Source organism: Benincasa hispida, chromosome 12, assembly GCF_027475165.1.
Source record: "Benincasa hispida cultivar pf3 chromosome 12, pf3_genome.v1.1, whole genome shotgun sequence".
NCBI lineage: Eukaryota > Viridiplantae > Streptophyta > Magnoliopsida > Cucurbitales > Cucurbitaceae > Benincasa > Benincasa hispida.
Window position 1 is genome coordinate 69,656,662 of NC_143489.1, and position 14,224 is coordinate 69,670,885.

The 14,224-nt window shown below is 35.1% G+C and overlaps 2 pseudogenes; both read right to left on the bottom strand.

The window, feature by feature from the left end:
- Window positions 1–2,222: 2,222 nt before the first annotated feature.
- On the bottom strand, window positions 2,223–3,186 carry LOC150032173 (uncharacterized; annotated as a pseudogene).
- Window positions 3,187–5,347: 2,161 nt separating this feature from the next.
- Window positions 5,348–13,837, bottom strand: LOC150032174 (uncharacterized; annotated as a pseudogene).
- Window positions 13,838–14,224: the final 387 nt, after the last annotated feature.

Genomic DNA, 14,224 nt, shown 5'->3' on the forward strand with positions numbered 1-14,224 from the left:
CTTTTGAAACAAATATTTCTTCCGTCATTCTTCATCAAAATTATATTGTGCCTAAAGAATAAAAAATTAACGTAGTGACTATAAGAAAGTTTAAATTATATTCATTATATAAATATATAATTATTTATTACATACTTGGATAGAATGCCACAATACTTCTTTTTGTCTCGTTGAAAGTCTCACCCAAGTTTCAAAAGTCACCGACACCACTTCTCTGACAAGTGAACCCAAAAATGAGGATAACCCAAACGATATTTCAATAGGTTGTCCGTATTCATTGTATCTTACATTTAATTTCATTTCTGGCTCCACTACTATTGTTTGCATTTTGGTCTGACCTCTTGTCTTTTTGGAGGTTTGATTCCTTTGTATGAACTTCGACAACATTTTCCTCCAACCGATTTTGAACCTCTTTAATGAGTAATTTATGAACCGCTGATCTAGTACGAGCAGTAGGAGAATCTAATGGGTTAACTTGTGGTCTTTTAGGTTGGGGATGAACAATTTCATTGACATGTGGGGATGGAAGTGGAGTAGTAACAGGTGAAGAATGCCTATTGTTGTGGTGAAATGAGTTAGAAAAAGGAGATGTTTCCCTTACCTCTCTCTCTATACCAAGCTTGACGACATTATCTTTATTATCTACAATCTTTCTTCTTACACTCTTTGTTGAATAAGGATCCTCTTCCTTAGCCTCCTCATCCTCGCTACCCGGTTGAGTTAAGTCTATATTGAATGACTTTTCAAATCTCCATGATGTTTTCACTAAGGTGTGATCAGATTGTTGTCGTTAAAATATTTGTGTTGTAGTATGAGGTGTTTTTAATTTCTTACCAATGGTTGGTCCAATATTTTGCTTATCCAAATCCTAAGACATAAAACATTGAGATGATATTATGTATATAACATTTTTCTATAAATAAATATTTAAAGACAACTTACATGCACATTTGACTTCATTATATTTTAATGTAGCAAGCTCTTAGATCCAAATGGTTCAAAGTGTACACAGCTTGGAAAAAAAAAACACTAGCTTGCATAGTGATAGTTAGAGTGAGAATAAAGAGAACATTTATATTTATATACTGAATATATATGTAAAATATTTATAGAGCATTACAAATTGAAATGGTTCACAATGCATATAACGACAATATATTGTGCATATTTACAAAATGACCATCTATTACTATAATTCACAAAAAGGCCAACTAATATTATACTAAGTGTCCATAGGTATGCATTATGAGTGCAAATTTACAAAATGACCACTAATTTTATGTTAGTAGCAATTCACAAAATGGCCGCAAGTTATATGTTAGTGCAAATTCACAAAATGAATGTAAGTTCTAAGTTATCATAATAAGATACTTTCAAAATTGTCTCGTGCAGTGTAACAACGTTCAAATTCATCAATATCATTAAGTGCTATGAAGGAGTCTTCACCCACAAAGTTTGTGTCAAAATTCTCATCATATTTGTCTAATTCATTAAATCTTCTAGGGGTGCTTTCAATTACCAAGGAAAATTGTCATTTTCTCTCGCATAAAGAACTTATTTAGCTTGTGATGCAAGAATATATGACACATTCAAATTGACTTTAGTTTTGATGCAAATGAACAAGTGTAAATCTATCATCAGCTTTAACACCGTTGTGGATTTTAGCCCAACACACTTAAACAATGGAAGTTGATAGACATAGTAATATAATAAAATTATTTCGGTTAGGACTCTATAATATGTAACCACATCAATTTATGAAAATCCATCTTCAACACTTGATCAACATATTGTACTTACATCAATTGAAACACCACTATTTTGAGTGGACCTTTCTATGCTTTTTATATGGAATTGCTAACCATTTATAATGTACCTTGAATATGACATTGCAGTCTTGCAAGGTCCATTTGCAAGCTATTTAAATATATCTGAGCCTTTTGTGTTATCAGCTTCTAATGAAATCTGTTCCAATTAAAAAATTGTAATGTTAGATGAATTCATGATTATGATCATTATCATAAGTGAGCAAAACATTACCTTCTCTTTCAACCAAAGTGGAAATTGTTCCGAGTGAACTTTCATTAGGAGACTATCATCATTTGCAAGTCTTTTAATAGTATCAATTCCTTCCTATGCTTCTAAAATATTTGATGAATCACTAATTAAAATTCTAATACATCATTCAAAAGAAAATAAATAGTCTTCAATTGATACATTACTCACTCTATATATGGTTTCGCTACATTTGTGTTAAATAAGAAATATTGATGCGTTAGGTTGAGCACACCATCAGATAATGTAATTTCATTTCCAGTAGATATAGGGAAATCTTCGAGTATGACACCATTGTTAAATTCTTCATTCCGACGTTGTTTGGCATCAAGTCCAATTGAATCTTGAACACAATTCTTATAAAAAAGAATGCATTACTTATCTAAATAATGCTCACCCTTTTGGACATGATTGATTCCTAGCATACTCTTTTAAAGTCTTCATGTACCTAAGGATAATCTCATAATAATTTTAAGATACTTAAGATATTCAACTAATTGCTACCTATAATATATGATATGATACTAAGATACCTTTCAAATGGACACATCCAACGAAATTGAACCGGTCCACATAAACGAACTTCATACCCTAAATGAATGACCAAATGAGTCATGATGTTAAAGAAGGAAGGAGGAAAATACCTCTAGAAAAAGCACAATGTATCAATTACCTCATTTTCAATTTCCAACATAGTTTCTCGATCAATTACAAGTTGGCAAATTTTATTAAAGAATGCACATATTCTTGTTATTGAATGTCTTAGACCCTTTGGAAGCATTTCTCTAATACAACCGGTAGAAGTTGTTGCATTAACACGTGATAGTCATGAAATTTTAATCCCATTACCTTGCATTCCTCCACTGAAACACAGTTCAAAATGTTTGAACTATAACCATCAGCTAATTTCAACTCACGTATTCTTTTGCAAAAAAATTGTTTCTTTGATTTGGACAAAGTGTGTAGAGTTGGAGGAAGGTATACTCGACTCCCACATTCTTTTGGGTATAAGTTGTGTTGTATATTCATGTCTTGCAAATCTTTTCGAGCATTGTATCCATTTTTTGGTTTTTCATTAATATCCAACAATGTGCCTATTATTCTCTCGCATACATTTTTCTCAACATGCATGACATCCAAGTTATGGCGTAATACAAGTTCCTACATTAGAGTAAAAACTTGTCAGTATAATGTATTGAAGGAACTCTAATTATAGAGGACCTATGAGCAAAAGTGGATAATTCCAAACTCCATTGAAAAATAACTTAAACATTTACAATCATACTAAACAAATTATGCCTTAATCAATAAATTACAACATGCTTCTTGAAATAACTACAAAGGATAAGAGAGACAATACCTTTGAAGAACTCTTTCTTCACGTATATCCCTCAAACAAACTCGAACGCGACGAATAACTGGAACTTCCTCGAACACCAACGAGTAAAACTCGATCCTCGAACAACACTAGACACTACTACAAGATTGCCTTGGTATTTTCGGTATGAGAATCCAAGAGTTGTGGGCTCTGATTTATTTTGGATTGAGGGAAGGATTGGAGTAAACGATCGAGTAAGTGACAGAAGTATTATGTAGAAGAAGGAAGCTTATCAGATAGACTCGATACTCGGTCGTTTAGAAATGAGTACTATCGTATAGTAAAACTCGATCCTTTCGTTTAGTCTCTCAATTAGTAATCTGATCACTTGTTATCATGTATTAATTAGAAAACTATTTTTCATTTTTAACCCACTTAGCCATAAAACCATATAACCACCCACTAAGGGTGGTTATTGAGAAAAAGGAATTTGAATTATTATATTAATTAATAAATTATAGATAAATACAATAACTAATTTATCATATTATATTTATAACCTATAGTTTTAATATTGCATCATACACAATATATAAACCATAGTTCTTTTTCTCTTTTATGACATTTAATATAAATCATATTTATATTAGTTCCTCCAATCAAATAATACTGTATCAAATACATCATATCAATTATATCATATATAATTGAATTGATTTAATTATATCAAATATAATCAAATTCTCTTTTGTTAATTTGAACATTTCAAACTAACCCAAAAACTGATTTTCAACTTGAATCCATTGAGCTACCAAGGGTATCTTATGAGCCTGTAGCTTGAAACTCCAACGGTACGTGAATAACTGACTAAACTCTTTAATCATATTATCCACCATATGTTAACTATCGAGCACTCCACTAAAGACCGACAGTTGTACTCTTCGTACTGCAGATATATTTCTGTGTCCATTGGATATAACTAATCAACAGTACGATGACCCTTCACAAATCGCTCGTAAGTACAACTGGGCCAAATTACCATTTTGTCCCTGTAGTTACATCTAACTCCTTAAGTACCATTTATTCCTCTAATGAACAATAGATCATAGTCCCACTATGACTAAATCCTTCTCGGGCTAAGAGAATGTGTGGTGCCACATTGTTCAAGCCCCGGAATCAGCCCTTAAGGGAGTAATTTATCTACTTACCCCTACTTTGGGGAAGGAGTGAATTCCATCTTGTGTAGCTGAGTTCCCAACTCCCCAATCAGACGAATCCCCAGAATGGTAGGCTTGTTGAGTTGGTGATCTGACCCCTCCCACTCATGCAAATCAAAGAACCGCCCTCATAAGTAGGAGTTCACAACTCACTCAGGATTAAGGTCATGTTACCTATGGTCATCCTAGTGAATGAAAGTCTTAGGTATGAACGGCGTTATTTAAGAGACTAAATATTTCATGGTCCGGTCTTATACAAACTCCTTTGTATAGAGTATCCCCCTTCGCATGTTTAATAGATGAATGATCAGGATCAGATCATTTGTATCACTTTACAACATTTATAACACCTACAAAGCGGGCCACACTCATAGTGTTACCAGGATAAGGTATCTCTCCTTATCCATATACTACAGACCATTTAGGTTATCACTTAAAACACGATCCACTTGTATGTCTCCACATACATATTTAAGTTACAACGATAACCATGGATCTTAGTTTATTGGTTTGTGATCAATGCAACTAAAATATCTCATATTTCATAGACTGAAGTGAATAAAATATCATATATTATAAATCACAAAAATGTTTGTTCATACAAGTGTTTACAAACTATAGGACCCTACGAGATTTAGGGCATCAACCTAAACATGTACATCAAAGCCTAGCCAACTAAACAACAGTAGTGAAAAAGATGTATGTACCTTCCAATATGTTAAGTCAAATAAGATTGATCGTTTTTTCCACATTCTATTCAACTCTTTTTGCCTCTTTCATTTGTTCTTCTCAGATTTTCTAAAACAATTTTGGAAATCTTTGAGTTGGCATCAATTACATTCCCATTTGCAAACCTAGGAGCTTGTCGATCTTTAACTTTTCCACCAAACCATGACTTCTTTCTTCTATACGGATTAGATAAAGGTAAAACACATCTATGACCCATATACACTAATTTCTTACTATTGTACAACCATTAGGAATGTGTGTGCTCCCCACAAATTGGACATGCCATCTTGCCCTTTGTTGTGCAACCAACAAGATTTCCATAAGCAGAAAAGTCACTGATCGTCTATATAAGCACAACTCTTAAATTGAAGTTTGTTTTGCTTACTACATCATAAACTTCCCCTCCATTCCATAACAATTTTAGGTCATCAATTAATGGTTGCAAATACATGTCAATATCATAGCCAGGTGATTTAGGACCAAAAATCAGTAATGTTAGCATTATATTTTCTTTCGACATGCATAACTAAGAAGGTAGGTTGCCACCAACTATACCTACTACTAAGGTTAGAAAATGGGTTGAAACCATCAGTTGCAAGATCAAATCTTAAGTTCCGTGGATCATTTGAAAAGTCTGGCCACTTTGCATCAATTGATTCCCATGAAATGCAATCGACTGGATGACGCATCTTGCCATCACTACTTTTATGGTTCATATGCCAGTTAGTAAATTAGCTACATTTGGAACATTCATTTCAATCTTGGAATCAATGGAAAATATCTCAATACTTTTGTTGGAACACCTCGTTTCATCTGTTTGGTATGCTTATCCACCTTCCATTGAGAAGCCCCACAAATTGGACAACTCTCTAAATCTTTATTCTCTTTGGTAAACAAGCAACAATCATTTGCACAAGCATGCATCTTTTCATATCCTAAATCAAATACTTTTAAGAACTTCTTTACTTCATAAGTGGATTTGGGATAACGTTGTCAAAGGGTAGCATATCATACAATAGCTCTAAAGGACTTGTGAAACTTTTATCGGTCCAATCATTAGTAGCCTTTACCTTATATAAGGATACCACAACTAAAATTTTTGTATATTTTGTACAATGAGGATACAAAGAAGTGTTCACGTCTACAATCTTTTGATTGAACATCATTATTTACAAATGGTTTCCATCGCTCATGAAAGAAGTACTACAAAAGGGTTGACCATTAAACATACACTCTATAGGTACTTCTTCATCATGATGGTACCAAATCCTATAAGTTGGATCCATACCTTTGATAACCAAATGTTCATAGACAACATTGAAGATTTGATGATTCATATTCCTACATGTCTTGCATGGACACAAAATTTTGTCTACCCGACCCAACACGTTATCTACTTGTTTGACGAAGTTCCATGCTCCCTTTAGATATTCATTGGCCGCTCTATTAAAAAAATCCAAGTTCCTAATTAATATAACTAACTATATTAGTCTATGATTAATTCCATATTAATTTGACGTTCTCTTACCTATTCAAATGAACCCAATCTTTTTCAAACATTCTTCTTCATATTATTTCTACAAGAATGCCAAATGTAATTGTTGGATGAGGGTACACAATGGTAAATAAATCTTTCTATGGCTTTAACTCATGGTTATAAAAGAGGTAACTTTTTTTTTTTCTCAAAATTATTTTTTGAATTAATTAGATTTTGATAAATTCTTGTTCAAGTACTCAATTTTAGTTAAAATCTATACACATACAATATTCATAGCAAAATACTAATAACTTCCATTCATAATCTATTAACATTAAAAAATAAAGTATTCAATAATTTCCTAGAATAAAGTTGTCGACTAAAGGATACACGCTAGATAAAATATTTAGTGAATGTACCAACAATAGTGGATTTAACAATCACTCTCTATTGTGATAACAACGAGGCTATGAAAAATTCGAAGAAGCCTCGGAGTCATAGTCGGGGCAAACATATAGAGCGAAAATACCATTTGATCAGGGAGATTATGCATCGCGGTGATGTGATAGTCACGAAGATCGCATCGAAGCATAACGTTGCTGATCCCTTTACAAAAGCTCTCACGACTAAAGTGTTCGAGGGTCACCTGGAGAGTCTGGGTCTGCGGAACATGCTACATCTTGTCTAGGGCAAGTGGAAGATGATACTGGGGTATGCCCTAGTTTATTGTATATTGTACATGTTTTCTCTTATATTATACATTAGTCTCCCGAGGCATTAGAACAAGTGGGAGATTGTTGAGATTGGTGTCCTAATTCTCCTGTAGTCTTGTTGTTTTTAATTATACACATTGTTTATGAATAAAATAAGTGTTATTTCATTCTAGCATTTACTCATATCCAATAAAAAAAAGTTCCATGGTTATCTTATGTAAACTTAAGTGTGTATATGAGATATAACCTAAATAGGTCTGTAGTATAAGGATTAAGGTGGGATACTGATGACATGCAGAAATGCATGTCATCTTAGGCCTTCTATTTAGAATTATGAGGGCTGTTAAGCAGAATATGCGACAATTATGTTAGGAATTCATGAGAAAATGAGCTTGCATTGTTCAGCATGATGAATCTTGGCTAACCCATTATTATGCGTTCAATGTTCTATTTTTGTAGCTAACGCATGAAGTGGACTAAAAAACGGAAGCCGGACCACCGCATAGACAACCGCATGTGGAGAAACTCTCCATCACAAAGGCGAACGCGTTCAATCAATGCATGGGTGTTGCGGTAGTCAGCCGCATGCGTCCATCACATGGGAGTTGCGGTCGTCAAGCGATTACGGTCATCGTGTAGAGTTGCGGTATTAAGCAAATGCAGTCACTGCATGATTGCGGCTACACAATAATGCATAATAGAGGGATCAAGCAAGGTTGGTGGAATGAACGCATCAATGTACATCTGAGGAAAATCAAAAGCTGATGTTGACATTTCACCTACCATGCCGTTAGCAGCAAAGATTCAGAAAGGACTAACGCGGCGCGAATGTCAGAATCAGAGCAGTCCATTAATGCTGTCGGCGATCCAAGCTCTATATAAAGAAGCCAATGAGCAGAATTTCAACTTATCCAGGAGTTTTCGCCTGAGGTTCACCTTAGGGCGGATCCAGGGTTTATCCCTGCGATCCAGACAAATGCATGAGAAGAAGCTTGAGAGTTCTTCACCTCCTTCATCCATTCCGAGTGACGACCGGAGCCTTCGAACGGAGCTAGATCTCGAGAGAGTCAGCTCCACCGCTCATCCATGGCACCACTGGCAGTCTTGACGCACATCCGTTGGAAGCAAAGACTTGCTTCCAGCTGGTCATTTCATTTTCTCTTCTTTTCTTATATTGTATTGTATTACATTTTGTGATTAAGGAATTAATAAATTATGTGCTCAATGCATTTCTGTGTTTCCTTCGATTCTATCTCTACCTTTCTTTACTTAGCATCCATAACTTCATTGCGTCAGTTAGTGAGATTGCTAGAGTATCGCATACTTAGTCACGTGGATTAGAGATATGAAGCATGTAGCAAACCACCGAGAGGCGTGCGTTGCGTGAGTGTGTGAGTAAACCTTATTTGCTTAGTGTGAAGCTGTAGTAATGCCTATCTATAGGCGGACGCAACACTTGTCTATAAGTAAAGTCAGCAACAACTAACTGCCCGAGAGGGTAAGTGGTTGGTCACATTAAGCAATGTAAGTTATTGCAATGTAAGTTATTGTTCACTATGTCAGCAAAGTTTATGCGGTTACCTTGTCTTATGAGCACTTCATTCATCATTTAGGCATACTTGAGAGAGTAGTCTAAAACCCAAATCTAAGACTCGAGAGAGTGGATTGGAACGCATAAGCAAGAATGGGAACTTAGAGATAAGCTCCGTTTGCTATCAAACAACGTATGCACCCTACGGATAGGATATTGCATGCGTCCAGAAAGTAGGATACGGTGGTATGCGACTAGCACGTGAGCGGGTTATGGAGGTTTAGATAGGCATAGGCTTCCCGAAAATATCGTAGATACACCGCATACGTCTTAGAGTTAGGCTCAAGTGTGTGTATCATGATCGCATGGCTTGCGTTGACTAAGGTTGCCCTTGCAGTCACTCTTAAGGGTTGCAATGAAGACATCTCCACATTTTATCTATTTTTCCATCCACTTACTTCCTGTCAATAGTTGTCGTGTCTTTACCTCTCATTCTCATTCTCATTGCGTTGTCTGTTACTTAGAAGTAGGAGTAATGTTAGCATAGAAACCCCTCCATCATTCTTTATATTTAACCGCCGCATGCACATTACCGCATACACCTTGCTACAAGTCCCTGAGTTCGACCTCGGATCACTCGAGAAACTTGTGTTCGCGTTATACTTGGCGTGAGCGTAAGAAAACTTGTGATAGGACACATGGTCATTGCATACATTCGTTAACGCATAGTCATTCCAACGCATGACCATCGACACATGATAATCAATGCATACATTAAGAACATCATCGCATATTGCGCCCACGAAATTTTAGTTGTTGAGTAATTGACATCTAATTTCCCGTCATCAGATACTTGATCTTGGTGACACTATGGATACGACCCACTTTGTAGGGGTTTTCAAGTGTTGTAAACTACTATAGATGGTAAATTCTGACTATTCATGTGGAGACATGCGAGTGGAGGTGTCCTATACAAAGAGTTTGTATAAGACTGGACCACGAGATGACTAGACTTTGTATATTATACCGTTAATACTAGAGACTTACATCTCACCTAAACGACCATAGGTGACATGACCTTAATCCTGAGTGTTTTGGGAACTTCTGCCTTTGAGGGCGGTCCTTTGATTAGTATGGGTGAGAGTGGCCGGATTGCCAACTCATCATGCCTACCTTTTTAGGAACTTGTTTGATCTGGGAGCTGGGAACTCAATTACACAAGATGGAATTCACTTCTTCCCCGAAGTAGGGGTAAGTAGAGAGATTGCTCTCTTAAGGACTGATTCCGGGGCTTGAACATAGTGGCCATAACTTCTCTTTGGAAGAAAGGACTCAGTCTTAGTAGGACTATGACTTATGTTCATTAGAGGGATCAGTTATACTTAAGGAGTTAGATGTAATTTCAGGGGCATAACGGTTATTGGCCGAGCTTTACTTACGAACAATCTGTGAAGGGTTGTGGCGCTGTTGATTGGTTAAGATGGACATATAATATATCTGTAGTAAGGAGAGTTCAGCTGTCGGTCTTTAGTGGAGTGCATGGCAGTTAACGGATGGTGGATCCCATGACTAAAGAGTTTAGTCAGTTATTCACGTACCGTTGGAGCTTCGAGGTACAAGTCCATAAAGTCCCCTTGATAGCTCAATGGATTCAAGTTGAGGATCAGTTCTTGGTGTTGATTTGAAATATTCAAATTGACAAGAGGTAATTCGATTATATATGATATGATCGGTATGATGTATGAGATACATCTAGTAGAGGGTTAATGTAAATGAGTTTTACATTAAGTACCATGAAATAGAAAAAAAAGCTATGGTTTGTATGTTTCATGAGATGAAATATTAAAACTATAGGTTATAAATATAGTATTATAAGTTGGTTATCATTTATTTATAATAATATTAACTATTGGATAATTATCTCTTTTTCTTTAATAACTAATTGAGTGGGAGGTTATTGGTGGTTTCATGATAACCATGAGATAAAAGGAAAAATGTTTTCCTAAATTTAGTAAATGTTAATTTGAGATTTCCACTCTCGGAAAGTTCTCACGGATAGGTTGTCAAGTAAATTAGATTTACTAAACGACCGCTTGGAGAAGCTAGATGATTCGTGGAGTATTCCTACACGATAGACACTCAACTAGTTGATGAGCTAAACGATTGTATAGCTTTTACTAGACGATCATATAACTTTTGTTAAACGATCGAGCATCGACCTATACGATAGGCTTTGTCATCTCTCACTTGCTCAATCGTTTACACGATTATTCTCCTCCTATCTCATCCCCTAACCAAGTCCACATAGAGCCCACACTCTGGGTTCTCACACCAAGAATACCAAGATAACCTTTTGGTGGTGTCATACTTAACTCGACATAGCTGAGGTTCTGTGGAGGCCATTCGTGGTGTTTGGGGTGTTTGTGCCTTGGTGATTGCTTTGTTCGAGTTCACTGTGATCGTGTAGTGTAGCAGTCGTGTTATACGAACGTTCTGTGTTGCTGTATTGTTGTGATCGAGCGTTCGTGATTAAGGGATCTTTAAGATGAGTCTTCAAAGGTATGTGAATTCTTCCCTTGATCGTGTAGTAAAGCATGCTGTAATTTTTGTTTTGTGCATAGCCTATTGTTTCCATTTGTGACTGTAATTATGTATGTTCATATATGATTGAAATTTGGAAAGGTCCTTCCGCTGCTCATGGAAATCCTCATGTCTGATTTCCTTCAGTTGGATCATTACATTTGTATCAAATACAAAGTGAGTCATATCCATAGTGTTACCAAGATAAGGTACCCAACCTTGTCCCTATACTATAGATCCTTTAGGTTGTATCTTGAACATTGATCCTTGTATGTCTCCACATACAGCTCAAGACTCATAAGATAGCCTTGAGTGTTAGTTTATTGGATTTAGAGTTATTAAGACAAAATAGACAACAATACAAGCAATAACATTGATCGAATTAACATCCATAACTCTTTATTGATGACGGTCAATTAATAAAATTTATTATGTACAAGGTTTAGGGCATAAAACCCAACAATTAGATGAACGCGTACCTGCCATAAAAAAAGCTTTAACATCGTCTGTGACAACACATTTGTCTTCAGTAAAACTCACGTTTAGACCTTGATCACATAGCTGACTAATGCTAATAAGATTTGCAGTGAGCCCTTCAACCAGCATAACATCATTTAAGGATGGAAGACCTCGGTAATTATGTTTGCTTTCTCAATGATCTTTCCAAAGGCACCATCTTTAAATGTGACCTTTTTAGACCTGAAAAATTTGAGATTAAACAAAGAGCTCTTTTCATCAGTCATATGTCGAGAGCTTCCACTATCAAAGTACCAATATTCTTTAGTAGAAGATTTAAGGGATGTCAGTACAACATTGCATCTATTCTGAACATTCTCCACTCCCCAAACCTGTTTTACTTTTGATTCTCTTTGAAAGTTGTTTTGAGGGAAGTGAGGAGCCTTTCTAAAGTTTGTGGATCTGTGAAGAATACTTAGCAATTGATAACAAAATGGTCGTTTATGGCCCACTCTTCTACAATAGTGACAAATTCATCTTGGTCTGTAAATTCGGTTGGCTTCCTTTGTTGGATAGTTAAAGGATATACCTGCAAAACCATAAGACTTTGTGAGCTCTAACAAACTCAATCTTTTGCTTCCTTTTGAACTGAGAATGTTTATTACACTTTTTCCCCTTTAGAAAAGCATAGCTCAAAATTATAACCAGTTGTCTTTCCCTTTGTCAATATTTTCTCTAGAGACTCAATAGCAGTGTTCAACATCCTTACATTTTTACATATAGAGTCTTTTTCAGATCTAATCTGATTAAGTTCTCGCTTCAGATCTGCAATAGTAGACATAAGTCTAAGATTGCCAGCTATCAAAGTGTCAATTCTTTCTTTTTGCATATTAAGAACTTTCAGTCATTTTCCATTTGATAAAAAGACAGTTGCAAATATAGACATTAGACCCAACGTATTAGTAGATATAACATAATGTAAAAAAAATTGCAAATATGCCAAATTTAAATAGTCTATCAGTGATAGATCATATTATTGGTAGGAGTCTATTAGTGATAGACCATATCATTGGTAAGAGTCTATCGACGATAGAAGTCTATCGCTGATAGACTTGTCTATATTTGCAATTTTTTTTAAAATGATATTATACGCGTGGTTATTATTCCTAAAAATGCTACCAATTGCAATTATCCTTTAATAAAAAGAGCTTGATATGAGGGATTGTTAGACACATGTTTGGCAGTGTTGTGAACATTTTTTGCATACATATCATACTTAGAAATCTCAAAAGACAAGGTGTTAGATGATATGTTACTAATAAGTGCTTTGATATCCTCCTTTGAGTCACTATTGTCTTCAAACTCATAATTAGATATAGTTAAAACATAACTTTTACCCTGCTTCTTCAAGAAATTAGGACATTCTGCTTGAAAGTGTCCATAGCCTTCACATTCTATGTATTTGAAATACTTTTCTTTTTGAAAATCTAAAGCTTCTAACTTGTCATCTTCTTTCCTACTACTTTGAATTTTGACTTGCTTGAGAGGAAGAGAGCCATTAGACTTACTATTTTTAGAATTAAAATTGTTAGGCTTATTTCTAAATCGTTTGAGAACACAGTTGAATTGTTTTAAAAACAATGAAATACATTTAGCAAGGGAATCTTCAGTCTCTTTATCAGGATCATCATGCTCATCATCAACTAAGGACTGTAAAACAATTCTCTTATTTTTCTTCTCAAACTTTCCATTTAGGAACATCTCGAAAGTGAGCAAAGAGCCAAATAGTTCATCTACTTTCAAGGATGTTGTTTTTTAAGCCTCCTTGATGGCAGTAACTCTCATATCAATATCTTAGGTAGATACCTAAGCACCTTCCAAACTAGTATTTCTTATGAAATTTTCTCTCCTAGAGAAAAAAAAATTCATTTTCAATGTCCAACAACCGAACATTGAATTCAACAATAGATTCATCATCATGCATTTTGAGATTCTCAAAATAAAGTTAACAACTACAACCTTGACATTTTAAATTTGAAGTTCCTTCATGAGCAACGAAAAAAATATCCCATGCCTCCTTATTAGAGATGCACGTATTAATCATTTGAATTTGTCGTGATCAAGACCATTAAATATGCTTGAGAATTC